Source organism: Miniopterus schreibersii, assembly GCF_964146895.1.
Source record: "Miniopterus schreibersii genome assembly, chromosome: 12".
Lineage (NCBI taxonomy): Eukaryota > Metazoa > Chordata > Mammalia > Chiroptera > Miniopteridae > Miniopterus > Miniopterus schreibersii.
In genome coordinates, this window is record NC_138112.1 from 45,731,106 (window position 1) to 45,757,328 (window position 26,223).

The window sequence follows — 26,223 nt, forward strand, 5'->3', positions numbered from 1 at the left end:
CTGCCTGCTGCAGTGAGTATTTAAGTCCTAAATCCACTTAATGCTTGTTGAATGCAGGCTGAATGAACAGCGCTGGGCTGTCTAAGTGAAAGACCACAGGGATCTCAGATGGTCTCAGGTGGAGGAAGTGATGGCTGGCTCTTAGCCTTAGGTCAGGACGGGAAGGAAAGAAGCTCAATTCTGGAGGCGCCTGAGGGCTGCCTTGGATGGAAGCGCTCTGGGCTCCCTTTGCGAATGTGGGAGAATCTGCTGTGAACAGCACCGCTGACTCTATGTTTTTACTTTAAGAAGCCAGACAGATCCAGGACATGTATGTCAGTGGGAATTTATTTTGGCAGCTCAAGCGAGTAAGGGAAGCCAAAGCCTGAGGCTATTGAATGAAATACCACATTTAATTTCAATCTATCCTGGGTAATCCCAGCAAACATTTTGATCACAGGGAAGGGTAATCCCAGATTAAGCAGCTTCTGTGAGAGGCTTGTTCTCCTGTGGCTCGTGATAAAGGAAGATAGAAGTGAGATCTAGGGGAGAAAATGTTTATCTATGAGGCTATGATCATACCCGAAAGCCCATTCCACCCCCTGATTATTATGTTAGGGGAGGCAGGGTCCCCTGACCCACCCATGGCTGAGGTGACTGCTTTGCTTCAAAGAGCATGGGCGTTGGAACACATTGCAGAAGAAAAAAACGCCCCAAAAAAACACTAAAAAGATGAGGCAGCCTCTAAGAAAATAGCAAAGATATGAAAATACTTGCTCTGCTAGGCCCTGGCAGGGTGCAGGTCATGAAGCTATGGCTTCTGAGAGCAGGCTGTATCTATACCAGGAACAAATTGACTCAAGTCTCAGGGTCTTGCGCCCAAGGCCTTGGCATGGCAGAGGTGGACTCAGGAGGTGCCAAGCCTTTGTTGACTGGTGTCTCTCTCATGGATGTGCATGCCCACCCTCCACCCCAAGAGGTGGGGGTGTCTCCATCTTCACAGTTAAAAAATCATCAGAGAACCTATCATTTTGATTGAGGTGGGGTTTCTGGCCAATGGCCATATATTCCCTTAATATATCATATAAATGTATATACCCCATGTAATATATATGTCTCAGCCACAGCATTTTCAACATTAGAATCATTTTAAATACCTCAAAACTTCTCTCTTTATTCCCTTACCACACACACATCCACCAGATACTCATTCCATTTTATAGGTGGGAAAATTGGGTTGCAGGGTGGGGAAGTGCCCGGTTAAAGCATTCACAAGTTAGCATCGGATGAAACTGGACCGTGACCTACATCTTCCTGCTCAGATTCATTGCTTTCTGTGCTCTGCATGCTGCCTCCTACACTCAGGCTCTTTTTTGTCCTTAATATTTAGAAAGCATGGTACTTCCAAATCACCAGTATATTCTTCAGGATATCTTTACTCATATCCAGCGGGCTAACGGTAACGTTAGCCTATGAGACAAATCATTGCGGGCCCAGGATAAAGACGATGTTGTCAGATGGGCTCAGAGGAAATTAGGCCATAAGATGGGCTCAAAGGAAATTAGGCCATAAGATGAAAGAGCATGTGTGTGTGTATGTAGATATATAAATATATGTATAATGTATCTATATAAAAGTATATATAGAAGTATATTTATATAAGATGTTATATATAATATAGATACATATAATATTTAATAGATATGATGTCTTAACTTCTTATTCATTCAGTATGGGTTTGGGAGCATGAAGTGAACAGCTTCAATTCAAATCTTGATTCTGCTACTTGATTCTACCAAAAGATGACTTCTATGTGGTTAGCCTCTCTCAACCTTAATTTCCTTGAGTGTAAGAGAAGGATAATGATACCTACTTCCTAGGGTTGTCACGAGGGTTACATAAGCTCACATGCTGTGTAAGGAATGCGTTTGGCTTTGAGTGACAGAAATATTCAGCTCGAGCGACTTAAACACATGGAGACTTAATTTTCTCACACAGAGAGATATCTGGAGGCAAGCAACTGCTGGTGGGATGATATCTCTGCAATTCTCTTCTTATTTCCCTCATGGTTGCACTATGGCTGCTATAACTCCTTCCATCACATCTGTAATCCAGTAGGAAGTGTTAAGGGGAAGGATGAGGGTTTCTGTCAGAAAATCAAAAGCTTTCCGAGGAATCTCACAACAGGCTCCCACTGATTTATCACGCCCAGAGATGTGTCATACGGATGCCTCAGGCCGGAAGTTGGCAAAGAAGATGGAAGTGAAAATGGTTAACGTACTATGTCCGCCAGCATAAAGCCTCCATACCAGGACACAGCTGTATTGGTACTGAATGAATGCTCTTGTTTATCTTCTTTCTGAAGACTCCCATGAATGTTCTGGAATAGAGGAAAATGGTAGTGTTGGCAAGGTGGCAGAAAGTGGGCTGAGCTGCTGGTCGTTTCCTGGGGAACTGGGTTATATGTTGCCAGCCTTGCTCACACAGGAGATTTTATTGGTCCGGAAATCAGGGCTACCTAGTGAGTGAGGTGAGCACTGCATTGAGGACTAGCCAGGGACAGACATCCCACCTGACTCTACCCCAACCCACCGCGGCTGGGCCGCCAGACACTTCCATCTGGATCTCAGCCTTCAGCCTTATCATACTTCACATGTCCACAAACACACTGACATTTTGTGGCACCAAATTATCTTCACTGGATGACTGCCCATCAGGGGTCACACCAGCCTCCTCCTTCCTGAGGCTCTCATGCTGTCCAGAGGCACATCTTTGACCGTGAGGACTGGTTCCTACAGGTGACTGGCTTATGTCACCTGGAGACAAGGCAGTGTTGGTGGCAGAGGGACAGTCAGGCAAGGGGGAGGACAGTGAGCTGTGGGGAGCGTTCTCATGTGAGGGAGGCAGAGTCTGCCAGACGGGAAGCGTCACCTGGATAAAAGCAAGGTGGGGCCCATCCTTGCTCCCTCCCCTCTCCACTTCTCCCGGCCAGGCCAGAGACCTCTTGCTTGGTCCTCTCCAGTGTCTCATGCAGCTCGGCTCCTCTTTTTCTCATCTCTTGCCCCTCTCATGTGGATCACCGGGACAGCCTTACTCTGGGCCCCATAATCGCAGTCTCTTCTTTTCAAACCAGGTGGTGGCCTGACCGTGTGGAAGGAGCACTGGGCCTGCGGGAATCAGGGGAGCAGGGTTCTAAACTGACTTGTCTTCACTGCCCCACCATATGACCATACCTCTTTAAGTCTCACTTAACTCATCTGTAAAATGGGAAAATAATGCCATCAGTGAAGAATTGCTGTCAGAAATGAGATAACATTTCTGAAATAGATTTCATGGGCTAAAAGAGCTAATTTGGTTGGGGTGGGGTAGGAAGAGATCGCAGGAGTAGGGAGCTTCAGGTCTCTCACTAAAGCTTGGACAAGAGCAGCTCTTCTTCGTTCTCTTTTGAATGTTGGGCTTCTGGGAATTCATCATGAGGGGAAAAAAAGATTTTCTGCATAAAAAAATTAGAAACTGCCAGTTTACGTTTAGTGCTTAGTATATATTAGGCACTTAATAAATAACACTTTCTTCTCCTCCTCAACCTCTTTTTTGAAAAAATAGCAATTGTTGTTTCAAATGGCTTTTGCTCCACTCACTTTTAAAAGTAAAAAAAAAAAAAAAGTACACTAAATGCTTGCCACTTGCATCTAATTATGAGAATGGTTGGTCCAATGATTCTGTGTGTCGAGATCACAACTCCGGTGCTTATCGCTTAATCCATCACTTTCAAATGACCATCCTGGGACTCATTTTTCTTTGGTGTGACTTCTTTCTGCAGCCAAAATTTCCTGGACCTGCCGGAACTCCCGTCTTTACGCAGCTCCCCTTTCACTTAGCTGACCTGATAAATGGCCAACAAGGTCCGGTTTCAGCAATGAGCACGTTTCACTAGAAAACAATTAAAGTGGCCGAAACCTGCTGAGATCTAATAAATATTCACTCATCCGCCCGAACAGATGCCAGTTACAGCAGAAGAAAAATACAGCTCCTGGAGTCAGGGCGTTTGCTCTGGGCTAGAGCTCCGAGCACAGGTGGGAAAAGGAATGGGATGTAGTGAAGACAATCTTGCAGTAGGAAGGACACCAGGGAACGAAGGAAGGCGAGGTGTGGGTTTCTCTCTGTGTGAAAGTGATGCCCAGCGAACACCGTGTACGGACTGGTCCCTCTTCTAGCAGAAACGGTGACTTGGATGTGTGAGCTCCCTGGTGAGAATTACACAGCATGCCTTTGGCTTCTTCCAAAGTTCCCAGAACAGGACCCTAAGATTCAGGGTCACTTACTGGGCAAGGCTTAGAGTGTTGTTGCTTCAGGAGACATGGGGACACTCCTGACACTCTTGTGATCAGAGACTTTAGCTCCCATTGGAGGTGTGACTGTTCCAAGCAAAATCCAGGAAAATCTAAGTGGGGCAGTGGCTAAACACAAGGATTCTGCAGTTTCAATGGGGAAATCAGCTCTGTCTAGAGGGGGTTAAGGAAACTGTGTGGCAGAAGCAGCATTTAAAATGGGTACTGAGATGTGGAGGTAGGGTAAGTGCATTTTATGCTCACAAATGCTGTGCTTGGATCCTGGAAAATCATGTAGTTCGGAGACAGAAGACCCGGCTCCTATCCTGACCTCCATCTGTTCAAGAGGAAATGGGTTCAGAGAAGGAAAGTTATGTGTCCAAATTCACACAGCCAGTCAGTCTTCTAGCGAAATTCCAGTGCGATAGCCAACCAACACATGAAGGGACCGCCAGGGGACGATACAGTCTGAGCTTTAGTTAATCACTGAAAGGAACTTTTGAGTTTGGAGGAGATGCAGTGCTGGAGGTGACAGGAGAAGCCTTCCTGGAGAGGGTGCAAGAAAAATTTCTCACAGACAAGAGAAGCAGAGACAGGGAGCACTCACTGTGGGACCCAGGCAATGGGTCGGGCACCTTATACACCTGATGATAAAAAGATTAATTACAGTTCCTGTTTTTTGTTTACTAATTATGTGCCAGGTGTTTTACTTACATCACCTCCAATCTTTGGAATGATTTTTCCAGGGGGGAATAATTACCCTGGTTTGCAGATGAGAGAACAAAGTATCACAGCAGCTCATCACCTCACTAAAGCCACTGCTGGCTGGGGTCAGAGCCAGGACATAAAAAGTGACCTCCCTTCTATACCATTTTACATATGAGAAAAACAGGTTCAGAGTGCTTAAGTAATTTGCCCAAGGTCACACAGCAAGGATGTGGCATGCTCTGTTTAAGGGCAGAGCTAGTTTTATTTCATTTATTTATTTATTGTTATTATTTTCCCAGACAACACATTTTTTTTACCAGCATAGGTTTGTATGGTCCCAGTGGGAAGGGGCAAAGCAAGAGTGTAAGGATGCAGGGGTTGGAACAGGAGCGTCCCCCTGCAGCATGTTGAGGCCACCGACCTCCTGTCTGTCCGACTCTGTGTGGGTAGGAAGGGTACAAACTCTTGATCTTGGCTGCACCTCTTGTTCTCAGTCAGCGCTTTCTCAGCCTCACTCTGATATCCTTTACTCTCTCCACGTTGTGCTTTACTCTCCCTTCCATGGGTCATGAAAGATGGGCATTACTAAATTCCCTCCCACTGTCACTGCTGAACTTGGACATAGTTTTGAACCAACTTCCTAGCTCCCTAATCTCTGGGCAGGTCATTTCACCTCTCTGAGTGAGCCTTGGTTTCCTCCTCTGTAAAATGGGAGTGTCAGTCTCCACTTGAATGATGGCATGGGTAATAAGTTAAACAGTGTTAATTTAGACGAATGTCTGGCACATGTTTGGCTCTCCGTACACGGTTTGTGGCAGTGATACTATCGTAGATGGCGTGGTTGTTAACACTACTGTATGCACCTCCCCTGCCACTCAACCCCCAGCCGGCAGGATCCCTAACCTGGTCCAGCTGCCAGCATCTTGGCTGTTCTTTCCCTGCTGCTGTGGGCTGCTGACAAGATTCCTCTTTGCTGTGCGGCAGGAAGGACGGAGCTAGAAAGATGGGGGGAGAGGGTGGGGTACACCTGGCAGGGCAGCCATGAGTTTCTTGGCAATGATTCATGGCAGTGATGGTGAGACCTGAGGGGGCGGGCGGGGGGGCAGCAGATAAAGGCAAGTTTGCCCTGTGGCCAACCAAGGCTCCCCGAGGAAACCAGGGTCTGAGAAGGTAATGAAGTCTCTCTCCTCTCTCCTCTCCTCTCCTCTCCCCTCGTTCCTGACTCGCCTCCTTCGCCAACTCTGGGCTCCAGCTGGTCTGGGAGGCAGCTCACCTCTGCCTGGTCATTAACAGTTCATTTGCCTAAATACCCATCATCATTACCGCCGATGGCTCCTCGGGGTGCCATTGCATCCCAGGAACTGCAGCAGACATTCTCCTCTGACTGATGGCCCCATGCTTGGCCCTGCCACCTGCTAATGACTCCTGGGCTGACAACCTGGCTCGGGGCAGCAGGATGTGGAACAATGAAAGAGGTGTGCCCTTCTCCTTGTGAGTCCCTCTGATCCTCACAGTCCTGGGAAGAACTTGGCCCTGACAGTGACCATGCCCTAAAGCCTCCCAGGAATGAACAGTGAACCTTAGAGAAGAAAAGTCCTAAGAGGAAAGAGAAGGCATCCTCGATGACCTCCCTCTCCAATCTCACCTCCTGAGAGCTCTTTCCCGCTCGAGCCAGGGTACCTGTATCTTCCTTTTGCTTGCAGGTGCTTAAGTGTGTTGGTAGGTGTGAACCCAAGGGAAAGGACCCCCCTGACTTGAGCCCCACGTCATGCCAGGCGGCGGAAACACTCTCCTCATCACCACATTCCCATGTGGTTGGGATGGTGCCCACCCCACAGGTGAGGAGCCTGAGGCTCGCAAAGTCAGAGTGAGCTTCGGGAGGTCACAGCCAGGACATGGCAGAGTCGGCGTTCAGACTCAGTTTGGTCTGGGTCCAAAGGCCAAGCTGTTTCCTCTGCCCTTACCGGTCAAAGTGAAGGAACATGGGGGATTCAGCAAAACCCAGAAGCTGACAATAGTGAGCCAGTGGGGCAGCTGCCCTGTCTGTAGAAGCATTTTCCCTGAAGAATTTTGCTCAGTTCTGGAGTCGTGTTGTGGTTTTGTTTACTTGAGGGAAATTCTACTGCGTTTCCCTCTGCCCGCTGACTCTCTCTGTCTGCATTACCTCGAAGGATGCTGTCTACATTTATTCAGTGGTGGGCGCAGCTCTTAATGAATAAAAGGCTAACTTTCCTATGTGTCAGGCACTTTTTAAATAAAGTGCTTTCCATGTGTTAAGTCATTGAATCTTCACAACAAACCCATGAAGTAGGTCTTGTTAGTATACCTGTTTACAGATGAGGGAGTTGAGGGTGGAGAGGTTAAATAACTTGTTCGAGGTCACAGGAGAACCTATGAGGGGCAAGGTGAGAGGGTCGTCTCTTCCCGGGCATCTTTCCTGTACCCCATCCTGGTCTGAATGTTTCAACCAGCCCAGTTTAGCGATAGTGTTAGAAGTTGGTGACCAGACTGCTGTGGAATGCAGCAGGTTTAGAGGGACCTGAACCCTAGACATGCGCTGTGGTGGGGCCACAGCTCGGGGCCCGACCTCGGGGGCGTGGAGAGCAGGCTTCTCGCTGGGCAGATGGAGCCCGTAGCTTAGAGCAGTGGGGAGAGGTGGGAGCGATGCCAAGCCAGCTGCCAGCAGCAGGAGGGAGGAGGGCCCAAAGCAGGTTCTGTGACAGGTTTGAAAGCTGCCTGAGGTAGTTCAGTCAGTGGGGCTAGAGGCCAGGCTCGAGGCGGCCCTCGCAGGCTTAGCAGTCTGGGCCAGATGCTGGGTCTGGTTCGGAAATGCATTCAGAGGAAGGCCTCGGGTCCCAAGGATGAATTTCTGGTCTGGCCTCCTAACCAGACAGGGAGCCACACCCTCCCGTCTCCCCAGCATATTACCCACCTCCCTGTTATCATGCCCACTTCTTTGTCTAAGTTGCAAAGCCGTCCATGTCATTTCTTAGCTTAAAATCTTTTAGTCCCCTCCCCGCAAGGCTGCATGATAAATGCCAAACTCCCTAAAACGATTTACAAGGTCCTCCGTGATCCAGTCCTGATGGCACCTGCAGCCTCATCAGCTCCCACCCCTTCTTAAGTTCTGTTCCATGGACACAGCATAACTTTCAATCCACATCACAGCGGGCCTTCTCTCATCATTTCATACCAGATCCATATGGTTCCCTCGCCCAGAAATTATCTCCACCTCTCCACCCACAGCCCCGCCACCTTCATACCTACTCCCTATTGTCTGGCAAACTCCTATTCATTCTTCAACGCAGGCATTGCTGCCATGGGAACTGTTTTTGACAGCCCCAACCCCATGCTAATGGCCAGGTCGAGTTTAAATGCCCTTGCTGTGTTTCCTCTTAGCAACTGGTATTTCCTTAGCATAGCATTTGCCCCCTGGAATATGATTGCTTGTTTGTCTGTGATGAACCTGCCACTCTCAGCTCCACGAGAGCTGGCACTCTCTGTTTCATTGTTGTCACTGGTGTCTGACACACAGTAAGTGGTCAAGCAGTGTGGCTGGATAGTTGAGTGGCCTTCGTCTTTTTGCATATGAGACTGTTTATTTTCCAGAGTGACTCAGAGACTCTGTCTGAGTCATCTTCAGGACTTAGGAGGAGCCTCACCCAAGGTGGGTACAGAGCAGGCAGAAATGCGGCTGGAGTGAGACAGTCAGTAAGGCAGGTGGAGGTCATGACAACTGGAGCCAGTCTGTGCTGGGCCCTGAGGGCAGTGCCAGGCTGCAGCCAGGGAGGCATGCTAAGTCACTTCCTGTACCCGACATTAGCTACTTAAAGTGTCTCTAGCTAAGGACAGGGCTGGTCCCTGAGCCTTGTTTGGAGCTGACCTACACTTGGTATAATGTGATCCCTTTTGTAGAAAATTGAGACTATGAAAGCTGGAACTAAGGCAAAGAGGGAGAGGTTCCATGAGCAAGAGAAGGCAACCAGAGGAAGGAGGGAGCTGAATTATACAGTCACAGGCTGATTGTGAGTGACTGGGCTGGAGGGACCCCAGCAGAGAGATTCCAGGAGAGGCCCAGTCCTAGGAGAGGTACATGTTACAGTAAGGCCCAGAAAGGAGCAGGGACCCTGCCTGAGGCAGGTCAAAGGTTTGATTCAGCTGACAAAAGATCCATTGGTCAAGTTCTGGCTCTTTCACTTCTCATCTCTGAACTTCGATTTCCTTCTCAACTGAATGAGGACCTAAGTTCTGCAGTTACCTAACCTACTTAGTCTGGCATCTGAAACTCACCTGTGTTATCTAGTTTTATCCAGTAACCTTAGGAAACACTAATCTGTACCGAGAGTAAGAGCATAGACCCTGGAGTCAGATTAGTGGGGTCTGAACTCTGATCTTGCTACTTACTAGATGTGGGTACTTGGGAAATGTTATTGACTTCTTGTGTCTAGTTTTCTCTATCTGTAAAATGGGGTAACACTTGTACCAAGCTCATCAGACTGTTAATGGCTACATGAGACAATGCAGGTAGAGCAGACCCTGGCATGTGTTATGTGCTCAGTAAATGTTGGCTAGCATTACTCAGAGTTCTTCAGTTTTCAGAAAAGCACCCAACTCTGATTTTCACTCATTTTTTCTTACCTTTGTCCCTGCCCTTACTCCACCTCTGTTCAAACCCAACCCATCGTTCAAGGGTGGTAAATTTTCAGAGTTCTCCAGAGAAACAGAACCAACAGGCTCTGTTTATATATACATATATACACATGAGATATACATACATATGTAAAAAGAGATTTATTATAAGGAATTGACTCACTTAACTATGGAGGCTGACAAGTCCTAAGATCTGCAGGATGGATTGGAAAGCTGGAGACCAGGAGAGCCAATTGTTTTGTTCAAGTCCAAAGGCAAGAAAAAGCCAATGTCCAGTTTGAAGGCCTTCAGGCAGGAGGAATTCTCAGCCTTTTCATTCTGTTCAGACTTTGGACTGATTAGATGATAACACTCACATAAGGGGGAGCAGTTTGCTTAAGTAAGTCTGCTGAGTTAAATGTTAATCTTATCCCGAAACACATAGAAACACCCAGAATAAGGTTTGAGCAAATATCTGGCACCTTATGGCCCAGTTGAGGTGACATGTAAAATTAACTATCATAGGTGGTTCAGGGTCTACCCTCTCTCTGAGAAACTTATCCAAGTCTTCCATTGCCTGGGATCTTTTTTTAAAACAATATATATTTATTGATTTCAGAGAGAGGAAGAGAGAGAGTTGAAACATCAATGATGAGAGAGTCAGCATTGATTGGCTGCCTCCTGCACGCCCCCTACTGGAGATCGAGCCCACAACCCAGGCATGTGTCCTGACCGGGAATCGAACCACAATCTCCTGGATTCTAGGTCGACGCTCAACCTCTGAGCCACACCTGCCCAGGCATTGCCTGGGATCTTAAACTCTCCTTTCTCTGAACTCCTAGAGGGTCTCTTTGGTTGTCCTATTTATTCTGGCATAGTCACATATGACCTTGCATTATAAAAGAAGAACCAACATTTATTGAACACCTACTATGCGCCAGCCATTGGGATGTAAGCATTCCTATTTCCATTTTTAAGATGAGTACAGTGAGGTTTAGAGGGTTTAAGAAACTTACCTAAGGTGCATTTTATACGTGGGAGATCCAGGATCCAAATCTAGATCTGTTTGATTCCAAACACATGCTCTTGCCGGTACATCACACTATCTCCCTAACTGATGTTATTATTTTTTCTTTTCTTTTTTGTTTTCTTTCATTGTTTTCCTAATTGATATTATTAAATAATTCACCCAGGTGTGTTTTGGCCTCCTCGTTGGATTGTAAGCTGCTAAAAGTGTGTGTGTGTGTGGGGGGGGGGAGGACAGGGAATATGCTTCTCTGGATCTGTCACTGAGCTTAGCATGGTGGCTAACACGTGGTACAATGGGCACATATCTGTAAATTTTTTCTTTAAAGTATAGGTATGATAAGTGTCATTTGATCTTCAAGTAGGGACGTTTCCCAGTGTCTGGTTTTTGGCTGGAGTAGACCCATTGCCCAGGAGGATGAGACACCACCAGCCCCACAATCTCTACTTGCAGCCATTTGCTCATGTTTTCAGCTCCATTGCTCTGGTAATTTTCTTTCAGGGTTTCCACCTTCTCCTCTCGGCTCACTCTTGTTGTTTATCTTTAGTTTCCATCTTTTCCCATTTCTGAGTCATCATAACTGGGGCAGAAAAAAACTTCCACTTTCCCTGTCCATCCCCAGTATGAACGCTCAGCTGCCAACTTGGGTCTGATGTTTCTTTGGCTCCTGAGTTCAGCTCACCGTTCGGTTGGAATATAATTCATCTTATTTACTTTATTAATGCCAGCACAGATGATTTAGGTGCTTTTTTTTTCTTTCCTGAAATAAAACTGTCACATTGTGTCCAAGGACATAGCAAATAGGTCAGTGTAACTGGAACAGAATAAGCAAAGTGAACCAGCTCCTCTGAAGTATGGGGCTAACCGAGCATGGCTGGCTTTAAGATGAGTAAGAGTTTTTACTTTATTTTTTATTCTGGAACTTTTTATGTTTATTAAATATTTACTCTGAATGACATGGAAAGCCATTGGGGAGATTTGAACAGAGGAGTAACATGATTTGAACAAGTTCTAACAAAATCTTTCTTGCTAATATATTGAGAATAGACCATTTGGGGGCAAGGAAGGGGCGCGGAAAACTGTTACAAGCCTACGGCAGTAATCCAGGTGGGAGGCAGCGGGCTGGGCAGTGGAAGCAGTCGTGGGTGAAGTGATTGGATGTGGCTATGATAATAGTGTCTGATGGATTGGGTCACATCTGCTTTGTCAGGGCAGAAAAGTGGTGTGTAAGATCCTATAAGCCTGTCCCAAATAGAAACCACTATAACTTTATAACTCTGGGAATTAGTAACAGGGAGTCTCTTGGAGGTTGAACTTAAGTATGTGTGTGTAAAAGGGTTGAAAAATTTCATGAGGACACCAGGTGCCTTCTTGGGAGGAAAGGATTCAGAGCTAAGCCTCTGCATTGTGTAGATCATGAAAAAAGTTCAGTGGATACATGGCTGTGGGGATAGGCACTGACCCAGAACTGACCTGGCTGTCCCCTTGGCAGGTTTGGGCCCTAGGGAAGTGGCTGAGAGAGTGAATTTAAAGAGGGGGCCCAGGCCAGGAGAATGGGCTGAGCAGATCTTAGAGGGTAGGAGGATGGTCATCTTCCCTGGCCCCTTGAAGAACCCTGTGTCCTGGAAGGGTCTGCTATAGCTTCCATGGCAGACCATGAGCAGGGTGCTCAGCCCCGTAACTCTCAGCTCAACATCCCAGCAAAAGACATGTCCCAGCAGGGGGAGGAGTGGCCAGCAGAGAGTGGGCATGTGCTTGGATTGCCCACATCTGCCTGGACAGTGGGCCTCCAGGTTTATACCTCCTCTAATGTCGAAAGGCTAACACAGATCATGGAATAAATCCCACTCTCCATCCTGCCCAGTGTGATGTGATGGCAGAGCTGTCAGAAACAGCACTGGCAGAGCCCATTCCTCTACTTGGCATGATATAATTTGCACCACCTCTGCAAACTTTCCCTAACTATAAAAACAGTGCTTCAATTAGAAACTGACACAACTTCTGTTGGGGAAGGTGTGAGTAGCCGTGGAACTCTCCACCAGGAACAGGTGAGACCCCAGTAGAAATCAAATGCCGAGTGATAGGCTATAATGTATGGTAATTGGTCATTATTAAAATAGTCTGTTGCTTATCACACAGTAGCTAAATGGCCTTTTAGGTGCTCTATAATTACCCAGTGACAGGTGATCTGTTTTCTTCTCTGGGAGCTGGGTACCAAAGGTATCCGAGCAGACTCTGTCACAACAGTGGAAGAGAGCACCGCGAGGGGTGGGTTCCTACCATGGTCGGGCTGAGCCAGTTATTGCAAAAATGCTCTGACGGGTCCCCACGGGGCCGGGGAGCACAGGATGTGGGTCAGTCTCTGCAGGCTTTCCCCTGTCTTGCATCACCTAATGCCTGCCCTTGAACTACCTGTTTCGAAGTTTTCGCAAAGTTTAGCTGCCTGTGGAGACAAGACACATTTGGGTGGGGTGAAGAGGGGTTGGGGGAGCCAGCCCCTGCTTCTGTTCCTTCACTGAAGCCAGCAGGGAAGCCTGAGACTCCAAAGAGGTGCTAATGCTGAGTCTCAGGGGTAAGAAATGACTCAGCGGGTCTCAGGGGAAACCGGGACTGGGTCCCTAGGAAGCTACAGGGGTCAGGGGTAGCATGGGGAGGACTCCCCCCAGGCCAGCACGAGAAAAGAGAAGCAGGGCCAAGGGACCCAAGAGACGGAGGGAAGGTGCATAGCAGTTGTGGGTCTCTGATGGGAAAGAGGGAGCTAGACAATTTCTTTACCCATGTTTCCCCAGGAGTTAGCATAGGCCCATCATAGTGTAGATGTTCAGAAGATGATTTTGGATGGTTGGGTGTTCAAAACCACACACATCATTCTCAACTGAAAAAGGCAGAGGACAGAGGATTTTTTGTTTTTGTTTTTTGGCTGTAAAGCTTCCATTCCCTATTTCAACTAGGATCTTGATTTTTTTTTTTTTTGATTTTTTTTTGACAAATTACTTTCCTGTGTTATTTGCAATCTTGACAGGATGGTAAATCCAGATGCCTGCTCTCCCATCATGGAAGCCAAAGGGGCCCCTGTGGGCTTCTCAACCAGACCCAGGGGTAAATATGTGGCCAAGCTTGGCCAGCTGACTTTCTCTCTTAGTCACCTGCTTTCTAAGCAAATAATACGGAGATGAGAGAGGTGGTCAGAATTCACCTAACCATGCAGTTCCCTGATCTGATTGCTTCTGCTATGAGAATATACTTGCATTATTGTAATCCTGCATTATTTGCTTCTAGGCTACTTCCAAGCCTGGTTGTCCAACTCTCCCATTGATTCATCAAGCTCTTGTTATCCTTTTAATAAATTCCCTTATATATCAGCAAGAGTTGGCTTTGTTGCTTGCAACCAGTCTTCTGACTGATAGCATCACAAGCTCCCTTCTGAGCATGAATGGATGCCCAACAGAGGGCCTGCACTGTCTGTGGAATAAGTCAGTTATGTCCATGGGTCCTTGTTTGTGGCTCCCACTCAGAAATGTTCAATGAAGATGCTTACTTTTCACAAATATCATTGAAGCTCAAGCCTTTGAAAACAAGTCCAGATTTCTCTCTTGGCATCTCCCAGATTGGGAGAAATGAAATAAAGATGAGCCTGGAACCTGCCAGAGGCATTCAGGTGGACATTTAGACTCTGGGATGCCTGGGCCCTGCCAACCTTGAGGGCCTTTTCAGCCTCTGCCAAAGGGAAGGGTGCCAGGCTGCTGACATACAACCACCTGTGGTCAGCACCTCTCCCCAGCATGGGTTTCGGTGACAGGGAAGGCGGTGAGTGTGGTGGCACCACACCTGTGCACACCCCAGAAAAGGAAAGGAGGCTGAACATAGGCATTTTCTTTCAGCCAGGGCTACTTGATTTTCTGGTCAGGCACCGACAATAAAGTAGTCCGGAAAACAAATCTTCCAAGAGAGCGCGTCCCTTGGCCTCCACCCTGGGTGTGGAGTTGCAACTGTTATTTGATTTAATAGAATATCTAGGGCAAGATATTTTGTGTTTGTTTTTAAGGACAGTAAATACATTGGGCAGGAGCATCCCATTATCTCTGTAAAAAAGGTGATAACCATGCCAGGCAGGTGTGGAGGCAGCATTGCTACAGTGGCCTGCATGGCCTTTTTAGGGCACATCTCAACCCCACAGGACTGATGCTGAAGTTTGGGGTTCAGGTGCTGGACCATCACCAGCGCCCTGGGTAGGAATTTGCTCTCAGTAAATCCCCCCCCCCCCCTCAAAAAAAGCATTACTAGGAGCCAGTTGTTCAGAGAAATACAAGTTAGCCAGGAGCCATGGAAGGAAAATTATCCCAGTCCACACACCACAACCCTATAGGGTAATAATAGTTATGCCATGTGCTGGAAAATCTCTATGTCAGCTGATTAAATATAACAATTTGTTCTTATACCCATTTGACAGAGGTCAAAGTCAAGGTCCAGAAGGGTTAAAAGTCCTAATGGCTGGTAGAGGAGCTCAAACTTGAGGATTGTTCTCCAAATCCTGTTCCTTCTCATCTACCATGCTGATTCCCTGTGGTTTTGTGACTTTGAGAAAATTATTTTTGTTTTCTGACCTCCGTGGCCTCCCCAGTACAATGGATCAGTTCAATCATCTTAGAATTCCTTCCTGCTAAAGTTATATTTCTCTAGGACTGAGGAGCCAGGACCACTGCACTCATAAAAGACAAGGCAACTGCCTCCTGATTGATTCAGACACCACAGGGAGAGCTGATTCCTGCTCACAGATGGATAAGAGCAGGCCCTCCCCTGGAAGCACAAAGATGCATGGAGTCTAGAGAGGACCACAGTCTCAAATGGGTGCTGCCACAGGGAATTTAGGAGAGAGAGAAGGTTAATTGTGCAAAAGCCGCACGGGGGATGGGGATGGAATGTAACATTAGCTGGCTTCTGAAATGATGAGTAGACTTCAGAAAAGGAAAAGCAACTTTAGCATGCTAGGCAATGATAAATAATAATTACTAAAACTGAATAAGTAAGTAATCGCCTCAGACCTTTGCATATGTTAATGGCATTTAATTATCACAACAGTCCTATGAGAGATGCAATGTTATTTCCATTTTATAGATGGAGAAATCAAGCCTTTGAAATCTTAAGAAACTCACTCCAGTCAACATAGATGTTCCGTGGCAAATGCTCAGGGTTGAATGATACAGGGAGCAAGCGAAGGGCAGGGAGGCCAGAGCACAGTCCTGAAGGAGGGAGGTGGAATCAGCAACAAAGAAGGCGCTGGTGGTGTCAGATCTCAGGGGAGCTTGGAGGGTAAAGCAGAGGGCAGTCAGGGAGGATGATTCCACCACTTGTCCATATTCCCACCCTGGCAACTTTAGCTTGTGTCAGGAAATCATAATAAGAGCTCATTTTTATAGCTCTTACCAGGTGTCAAGTATGAGTATACCTACCACCCTGAGGTTTTCTCTGCATTAATTCTGTGAATCCTCATAACCGCCCTTTGAGACAGCTACAGTTATTAACCCCATTTTAAATGAGGAAACTGAGGCACAGAGCACAGAGCAGTTAAATAACTTGCCCAAGGTCTTTAAGCTGAATGAGTGGCAGCCCAGCTCCAGAGTAGGTTGCATAACACTCTGCACACTTCCTGGGCAGGTCAGATAAATGAAAAGGACGTGAGCCTGGGTCCAAGACCCGGCTTCATCACTTCCTATACAGACGCCTCTCTGAGCCTCAGTTTTTGTATCTGCAAAGAGACGATGACACCACCTCTGCCAAGGGTCTGTGTGAGGGGCAAATAGGCGTCTAAAGGAAACTCCAGTCCAGGCGGGTGTGAGGTCAAAGGCAATCTTCCTTCTATCGTTCCAGTTCTCTCCTAGTCCCCCAAAGCTTTCCTCCCTCAGGAGTCTGAATTTCCAGCCTCCTTTCCCAGGAGAATACCTTTCTTCCTGGGGTTGTTCATAACAAAGCAGTGTGAGGAGTTTCCATCCAATTTCACTTCTGCAGAGGGGCCTGACCGACGCTGTTCTTCCTCACTCAGCTCAGAGATGCTGAGAGCATTAGGGAAACAGTTGGGATTTTCACATGTTGCCTGTGTCTTTTAAAGGCAGCTCTAAAATGTACTGGAGACTCCAGTGCTTAAAATAGGTCCCTGCAGATTCTTTAATGCCTATAGTTGAAGTTTGGGGGAAAAAAGCTCCAATAATGTTGTACTTTAAAATTATAGTATTAATTGAACCTAAGAGTCTTCATTTTCATTCAAGAAAGTGGCCTTGTCATAAGTGAAGTGGGCAGGATGCAAAAGAGAAATGAAGTCAGATTTTCCCAAACCAGCTGAAGTGCAAGGCGTGGTCTGTTCCCAGGCAGGGAGTGGGGCCTGTGGTCTTTGAGAGGGAGGAATACTCAACTTTTGCCTGGGGACTCACAGGAAGTGACTGTCTTACAACTGTTCTTATGTTGCAGAGGACAGAGGCCAGAGGCCAGAGAAAGGAAAGACCCATCTAATACTTATCCCCAATTGTGTAATGAGGGCCTGTAGCCAATGGTTTTTAAGTTTTTTCCAGCTCAGGTATCTCCCATTTTACAGATGAGGAAATTGAGGCTAAGAAAAGTAGACACTAAGGATCCTGCCACCTGTATAAACTTGAGTTTGTGTTTTAGGGGACCTAAGGAGCCCTGGGCTTGAAGCTCCACTTGTTGGTCATGGCATAGGCATAGGGTCAAGCTGGAAAAGTGGCCACAGGCCATCCTGAAAGGGGCTTGCACTCACCATCTATTGCCAGCACTGAGGAACTCACATTTCTCCCACTTGCCTGCAATGCGCTCACAGGTAGCTGGCTGACTATCAAGTCCACGGTTAGACATGTGGGTACCAGATGTGCACAGCATTACATCCAGCTGTGCTTTTGCCAGCTGTAGCGGGTACCATATGTCAATTGCAACCCATCTGACATCTGGAGAACAGGGCCCACGACACAAGAAACACCTAACACGGTACTGAGACAAAGCGTCCATCTGGGTGACAGTTGCAGTGCCCTTGAAATTCACAAGGAGCCTAAGTAAAAGCTACTGAATTGTGGCCAAGATATTCAAGAAATATCTGCTGAGGGCTTACTCTGAGAGGCACCGCGCTGGGTGGTGGAGAATAGTGAAAACAAGACAGAAAGGACCCTACTTTAGGGGAAGGTGGGAACCTGTGATCCCCAAAGCAGCCAGGGTGGTGTTTTGGGAAAATCAATCAGATCATACATTTGACCACTCAGAGTAAAAGTCTCCATCTTCACCATAAGCTTACTTTCCTCTACCTTCCTAACCTTAATTCCTAACTCTCTTTCTCTTGTCCAGTCCACTCCAGCTGCGCAGGCCTCTTTGAGATCACACTAAGCACATTTCTACCTTAGGGCCTTTGTACTCGCTGTTTTCAGGCACAGGGGTGGGACTCCATCTGAGCGTCCTGTCCTTCTGTTTCCTTTTCTCCCCTTCCGTTCCCACCCCTGCCAGTTATGTAAATTTTTAGGAGCTAGTCTTTATAGGTGATCAAAGAAGGAACAAGGTGGGTGGTGGCTTAGCTCTGGCCTGTTCCACCTTAACCTCAATGTTGTGCCTTGTAACCCATGCTCAGCCCCAGCTCCAGATCCAGCCTTCAAGTTAGAAAACAGACTGATCAAGGGCGGGCCAGAAATTCCCACCATCATCCACGGCTGGCTCCCCTTCCCTGCCCCTGAAGGAGTGAGCTAGGCCACTTTCCAGACACATCCCAGGCAACAGGCCTGCTCTGTGACACTGTCAAGAAGTGAAGAGCCTCAGGAAAGTCACAGACATAAACAAGATAAAGCCTGTGACCTTCCAGGGCACTTGGGCCTGTGGACCAGAGAACTGTCAGTGGCCCGGCTCTTATCCTGATAATAGAGAGCTAAAACATTCCAGGAGATGTATTTGACTCTGAGCCCAATTGAAGGGCAAAGGCTGAGCATCCTTAGAAGCTGAGGGAGGGGGTGTGTGTGGAGAGAATGCCTCTGGGAGATTGTCTCCAGAGCTTGGAGCCAGCCACACTGCCCTTGCTGTCCCTGCATCAGATATTGGGCAAGGAATTCGGTCAAGTTCAATGAATACTCACCTGGCAGCCCCTGCCTATCTGGCACTGCTAGGGGCAGGGCTGCTGGAGGAGATGTGAGAGCTAGATCCAGATCTCCAAGGGCTCACAAAGGCCGAACAAGGCATGCGTGTCAATAATCGACAAGGAAAACAAGAGGGGACCAAAGGGCGGGCTTGAGGGCTCTGAGGAAGGAGACAGTGGTTCTGCCTGGGGCCATGGGAGTCCAGGAATATTTTAAGGGGGGGGGGGAGGAAGCCCCTATGCGAGGCTGTGGAGGTATGGTGTGATTTTGACAGGTGGAGAAGGCAGGGCAAATTCTCTGGGGCCAAGAAATCAGTGTGCTCAAAGCATGAGGGAGGCAGTCGCTGATGTGTGCAAGTTCAAGTTAAGGCCCCTGAGGAGTTGCAGTGGGGGATAAAGATGGAAAGGCGGATTCTGGCTGGAATAGGAGGGGCCTTGACCCCTAGGGGAGAGTCTGGGCCCTATCCTAGAGGCAGTCAGGACCTGGGATGGCTCACCAGCGGGGCAGGGCTTTGCATGGCCCTCAGGGAGCAGACTGTGGCGGGTTGTGATGCTCCAAGTAAGGGATGGTGAGGCCTGTGATCCGGCAGCAGCCATGGCATGCTGGGAAAAGTTGCTGATTTTTCTTTCTCCTCTTCTGAGATGGTCGTTCCCCGCTATGGGGCCGCATGGGTGTGTACGGAACACTCTGGAAATGGTTGCTGAGGCAGAACGAGTGCCCAGGTATACATCTGGGTCCCACATCTGGTCAGGCAGGAAGCCCTGGAGCCCACGCAGGTGAGGGTCTGGGTGATCCTTCTAAGGCATGAACATAAATATGTGCTCTTTCTCCTTAAACCCTTTGCTGGTCCCACATCACTTTCAGAATGGAGTCCAAGCTCTTTGGCTTGGCATTTAAAGCTACATGAAGCCTAGACTTACCTCTCTCATTCCATCCTGCGGCCCCCTACCCCCTGTGCTGTGTGTCAGCACATTCAGATCACCAGGGGACCTTTTGGAAATTACAGAGGCCAGACCACACCCAAGGCCAGCTGAATCACTATCTCTAGGATGGAACCCAGCTCCTCCGGTGACCCCAGACAAGCCTGGGAACCTAGGTATAGGGCCTCCACCTAAGCTCCAGTCACAGCAGGTGTATAGCCAGCTGTTTCTATCACAGACCACTTGAAAATCTTAATGGTTTACAACAAACATCTATGTGCACGCTCACATAAAGGCAGATGACCTGCGATTTGCCTGATAAATGCTAGTGGTGCCTCAGCTTCAGGCTTTAGTCAGCTGAGTTGGACTCTAGGCTACTCACTGCATTCAGGTGGTTCCACAGGGTGTCTCATCTTCCTGGAAGCAGCAGCTTTCCTGGGGCAAATTTTCAGGATGATGACAGAGGTGTAAGTGCCCCTGAAATCTTGGCTTTTAGCTGGCACCCCTTGCCTTCCACTCATATCCCATTGCTCAAAACAGGTCAGATGGTCAAGGCCAACATCAATGGGCAGGGGAATAGACCCCCCCCCATTCCCCTGCTCTGCAATTCACATGGAAGGAGGGAGTTAGGAAATTGAAAATAATCCATCTACTTCACAAGCAATCTAGTGACTTTGGAGGGGTCACTTGTGTGAACCTGTTTCCTCATTTGTAGAATGGGACAGTTACACTGGATAGTCCATAAATGCCCACTTACATCACTGCCCATCCCAGCTCTTCTCATCCACACAGACATTTACACACCTATGCTCAACCGTCTGCTTGTGTGCACTCTACACATTTTAATCATGACTATTATTTTTAAATGCTTTGAAATCTCCAAAATGTTTCTCTGCACTCACATAGGTTGTGTACTCAGCTGCAGATGCACATGCTTATACACACAGTGAGTACACATACATGCGTTAATGACTACTCAAACACAGGTTTCCATGCGGACATATCATACATATACACAAAGGCACACAGACTACCCGATGCTTGTGTGCACTCAAACAGGCACATGTATTCTCAGACATGTGTATGCCCAAATACGCCTTCCCCACCCTCATTCGCACACATTCTATACTCCTGTGCAAACACCTTTTTAATCAGAATCAGGGCCTGCTAGCAGCTGAGGCTGTTGCCTGGCCCCCTGGGAGCTGCATTAACCCTTTGCTGCCCTCATCAAGGCTGGCTGTCCCGAGTGTCCTCCATCTGCAAATCCCAGGGAACAAAGGGCCACAGAGGAGACAGATGGAGCTGCTTTCTCTGCAGGCGTGGGACATTCCTGGAGAGACAGGGCCTGGGAGGAGAAGCCGGAGGCAGAGGTGCCATGACTTTGGACCCTCTGACTTTACTCCATACTTTCTTCCCCAAGCCCATCCCCACTCCTCATGTCCATTGTTTCTCATAAGTAGAGTAACCAAAAACTTATTGTCCAAACCAGGACAGCTCTGAGAGTGAAAGGGACATTATTAACAGTTACCCCAAACAACAGAAGTACCTGACAAGGTCACAGGCAAATGAGGATGTGTGATCCCCCCTCAGGAGAGACGGCACCTCAGTTACTCTGAGTTCACGTTTCAGCACAACTCAGGGATAGTCCGAGTTGAAAGGAACTTTCAGGTTGAATCTGTTCACTTCTTGGACTTGCCTGAGTCACATGACATGATGGTAGCAAAGCAGGGCGCAGAACTAAGCTGTTCCGTCGCCCAGCCCAGAAGTCTTCCAGCCCTGCGTTCAGCTCCCAGGAAGCCCGCTTGTTGGTCAGATCAGTGTGCACGTGCTCAGTGAGGGAGGAGAGGAGAGTGGCCAGGGCCGGGGAGAGTGGCCTCTGCTGATGCCATGGGGAACTCTGGAACTGGAGGGGGCTTCAAACCTGTCCCAATGTGGACAAGGGGACTGAGGCTTTGTGCCTCCAGTGGGGAGATGTGACCTAGAGTGAGGTGACACCCAGCAGCTGAGAACAATCCCCAGAGGGGGCCCCAGCTGTGAGCCCAGCAGACAAATCCACTGAGGGAGGGAGTGCCTTGGTCCTGAAGGGGGAGGTGGGGGTACCCCCAGCCTCCATCACACCCTGCGGCCTGGCTGTCCCCGAGCACCAGCTGGGATCTGGCACCCGTTTCACTGGCTCCACGGAGGTTGTTGGAATGAAATCTCTGGAAAGGGGGCTGCCTGGCTGAGGCGGGTGGGAAGGAAGGGTGGGTCCCTGTCAGCCCCAGAGCTGCCATCTCTGCTGCTGCTTTCATTACTCAACAGAACTGTCACCATTGCTCACTGTTTCCCTCCTTGATCCCTCTACACTGCAGCATGAGGAAAAAGGAGTGCTCAGGAGGCCACTGGTGAGCAACAAAGCAGTGCTGGGCCTGTCTCAGGTCCGAGGGGTCCTCCTGTGGAACTCAGCCAGGGGAGCAGAAGGGCTCGAGGGCCCAAAGGGGATGCCCAGGGCACTGGCTAAGAGGCACTGGCCACATCCATTATCAAGCTAAAGATAAAAATCAAAATGAGAAATTTCAGACTTCCCAAGTGAAGGACAGACACATTCCACATGGGCTTTGGGGTCCAATTCTCCTGACTCAGTTCCAGCCTTGTTCCCTGAGTACTGGGGAGCCTTCAACACACATCCAAGTCACCTGCTGTGAGGCAGCCTGAGAACCAACCTGGGAACAGGAAGGAGAGCCATGTGCGCACTCTGCCCAGCCCCAGCTTGCAGCACACAAGCCTCGCTCACCCCGCCGCAAGCCTGCAGGACGCGCCCCCATCCCCCCACACAGGCAGTGCACGTGCCCAGGCCCGGAGCCGAACTCAAACTGAGGCTGTGTGATCGCATAGTCCCTGCCCTTCCCAGTGTCCTCTACTGATTATTCCTGACACGGGGCAGCTCCTGACTCCAGTAGGGCTAGAATAACAAAAGTGCTGGCCTGGAGCAAAACTTGGCATTTTATTATGTTTTTATCACATTGGTACAGTCATCGAGAGGAGCAAAATCCTCCTCCTTATAATCCCAAGAACTTCAGTGCCAAAAACAATAGCTCCACAGTTTTTCCATCCATTCACATGGTGTGTGTGCACACACACACGCATACACACACAGCCTTGGAGTTTTTCCCGAGGGCCCTGCAGAATTGTTTTTTGGAAATGAGGGCTAATGGCATAGGGCTTTTCTGGAGAGCAGATCAGATGCATTGTCAAGTTTTGGGTAGAGGGACCTCTAAGTTTCCCAGTTATCAGTGGGATGCTGGCTGGGCTGACGGTAGCGGCTACTCAGGGGTTACTGACTATAAATACAGCTCGTCAAATGTGGATAGCTGGCTGGTATGTGCCAGGCTCCACTAGGGAGTTCACAGTCTACTGGGGAAGATGACCATAAAAACAGGAAATTACAGCATGCTAGTAAAATCACAACACGGAGTAGCAGAAGCAAGTACAAAGACTCCAGATAACTTGAAGGTGGTGCTAGCTCTGTTCTGGAGGCTTAAGGAAGATTTGCTGAAAGAAGTATTGACCGATCCGGGTTTTGAAGAATGAATAGGAGTTTTATTTTTAGGAAGTACCATTTAATTTTGCTGGTTTATTTTTTTCTGTCTAGAGAGGGGAGCAGAGGAATCAAAGGAAGGGAACTTCCACATACTTATATCCATACTATTTGTATGCATGCATTTGATACTTTGAACACATTTGCACATTTTAATTCTCACAACAGCCGTGTGAGATGGGGTTTTCACAGTGCGGAAACTTAGGATCAAAAAAGTGTAGGTTGAGTCCTTTACCCAAGGTAACGCCACTAGCAAGGGCTGAGGCCAGAAATGCATCCCAGCGCTTTTGGCTCTGCCCAGCTGGCTTGTTTCCTGCTGCTGACTTCTGTACCTGACAGGAGGGAAACATTAATAGAGTCTGTTTGTCACAAACTGCACACTTTCTGAGATAGAATGATGCTAAATCATTAGGAACTGTTTAGCAAGTGGTCTTATTCAGAATCAGTCCTACAAATCTCCCCATCTACTCACAGAAGCTTTAAGTCTCCAAAGCAGTGTCCTACCTACCCAGTCCTCAGCCTGGCGACTTGAGTAGGGCAGTCCCTTGTCTGGTACAGAGGTATCCCGACAAAATTAGGGCTTGTATGTCCTCCTTGTGCACTAATTATCTATGTATTGGGCAACCTGGTCCAGAGTCATGGGAGGTTTTCAAACTGGGTTCAAAGAAGCCCTGAGGGCCTGGGAAGTGTTCAGGGTGAGGGACTTTGGGCCACACCATCCACCTCCAAACCAACACAAAAAGCATCTCTTTGAAGTGCTTTCTGTGTTGGTGGCTTCTAAGTAGAATTTCATTTTTAAGAATGAGATCCAGTGCTGAAGACAGAAAACTGAAAATCTCTGTTGCAAAGTAACAGAGAGTTTAACATTTGAGTTTTGCATTTTAAAATGGAACTCCCCTGTGTCTCATTTATCTTTATGCCGGTGTCCATCACAGAATGCTTGCACAGATAAAGCTATGGAATGAACACTTTAATGGATGAACGAAGAAAGAACAAGGGAGGGAGAGAAAGAGGGAGCCAGTGAATGAGCTCAGGGCTCTGTTGGGTTGTAGCTTCACCTTTCATAACTCAGAAACAAGTCATTCTTCCAGTTCTCCCATCGCTGACTTCTTGTTTCCATGGCATTCAATGGCCCCATGCTCAGAGCATGGCATCCTACACCATGTAATCTGGGTGTGACCCTGGGAATCAAGCTTGGCTCCAAGTCTCTGTGACAATGAGCTGCCTGGCCACCAACCTCCATCCAGAACATGGGTCCTGTCTTGCCCTGGCCATGTCTATTCCAGGCCGAGTTCCACTCCTTTCCTTAGCTCCTGATCTCTCTCCCTGACCTGCTACCCCAGGTGGCTGGCTGGTGGCAGGGCCTACTTGCTGTCCTCCTAGATAATGACTGACAGCCAGGTCTCTCTGTCTCTGTATCCCACCCACCTGCTAGGTCAGCCTTCCCAGTATAACTAGGAGGGGGCTGCATCCTCAAGTGCCAACAGCAGGAGCCCCTGACATCAGCTCCTACCCTCAGGTCAGCCCTAGACTAGTGTCAAACCTCTTCCTGCCTGCCAGTGACAATCCAGCCATGCCCAGTTAAATCTGGAGATGGATAGGAGGAGGCAGTTAGAGCCGGAGACCGCTTTCAGCTAAGGTCTGATGTGGGCACACACAGGGTGGTCGAGCTTGACCGAGCCATGGAAATGAAACTTCCTATGTGGCATAAACCTCAGGCTGGGTGCCTTTGGACAATTATGTTACCTCTCTGCGCTAGAGGGGTTTGCACCTGCAAGCTGGACATACGAACACATGATAACCACTTCAGAGGACGGTTGTGAGGAATAAACTGGATAATGCAAGTAAACCCCCGTGCCTGGTGCATGGGGACACCTCAGCAAACGTGAGCTTTCCCCACGTCACTGTGACCATTTTCCTTGTTGCTGTTGTTGCTACTGTCGTCATTAGGAAGGATGAACAGCGTCGCCAGGTATGTCTCCTGTGCCTCTTCTTTTCCTCAATCTGTCCATTAATATTCTGAAGACTAAGTCAGGGAGGCAGTAGCAACACACCAGGCTTCAAACTAATCAAGTTCCCGTCACTCCAAATGAACTTTTCTCGCTGATTCTCAGATGTTCTGCATCTTGCCACTGGGTGCATTTTCCCCATGTAATGAAGTTTGGGCAGCCCTGGGTGGCTATCGCCAGCTCCTGCCCGGTCCCCGAGTGTGCCCTCCGCACACTCGCAGCTGTTCCCAGGCACCGTGCTGCGAGGTGCCCCCATCGTCTGTCTGCCTTCTCGGTGGGGGGGATGCAACCCCAGCAGATTAACATGATGTCCTTGTAATTCTGCATCCACGACACATGTCATTCTCCTTCAACACATTTGGAAGGAGGGCAAGTTCTACTTTGTAAAGACCGTCACTTATTTTGAACTGGAAGAAAATAATTTATTTGGTCAAAAGTTGTGTTTTTCCATCAAGGACACGCATTTCCCTTTTGTAACAGGAACTGGGCCTGCTGAATCCCCACGTAGTGTACTCTCCAGTCATTCCAGTGCGGGGCTTTCTTTCTGTTTATTTCAATGAACTAATCCAGCCACTAAAACAATGAATTAAAAAGTAACCACTTCAATGAAGGCGAAAGGCAAAGAGGCAGGTGTGTTTTCAAGATCTCCCATCTCCTGTGTTTTGGAAAGAACCTCATTGGATGGGAAATCCATTCAAATTCTTTCTACCATGAAAAGAAATGTTTTAGAGGACTCCTTGCAAGACCTAGACCCTGGATCTCAAGAACCCTGCCAGAGTTCCCAGTGCCACTGTTACCCAGCTAAGAGGGCTTCCCAGCATTATTTTTAGCTCCTAGCTCTGGGCCATCTGAGGCACCAAACATGGGGACACCTCTTAGAGGTTGAAATTTTATCAGTAGCAAATTGGAAGATTCAAGACCCTGAATGA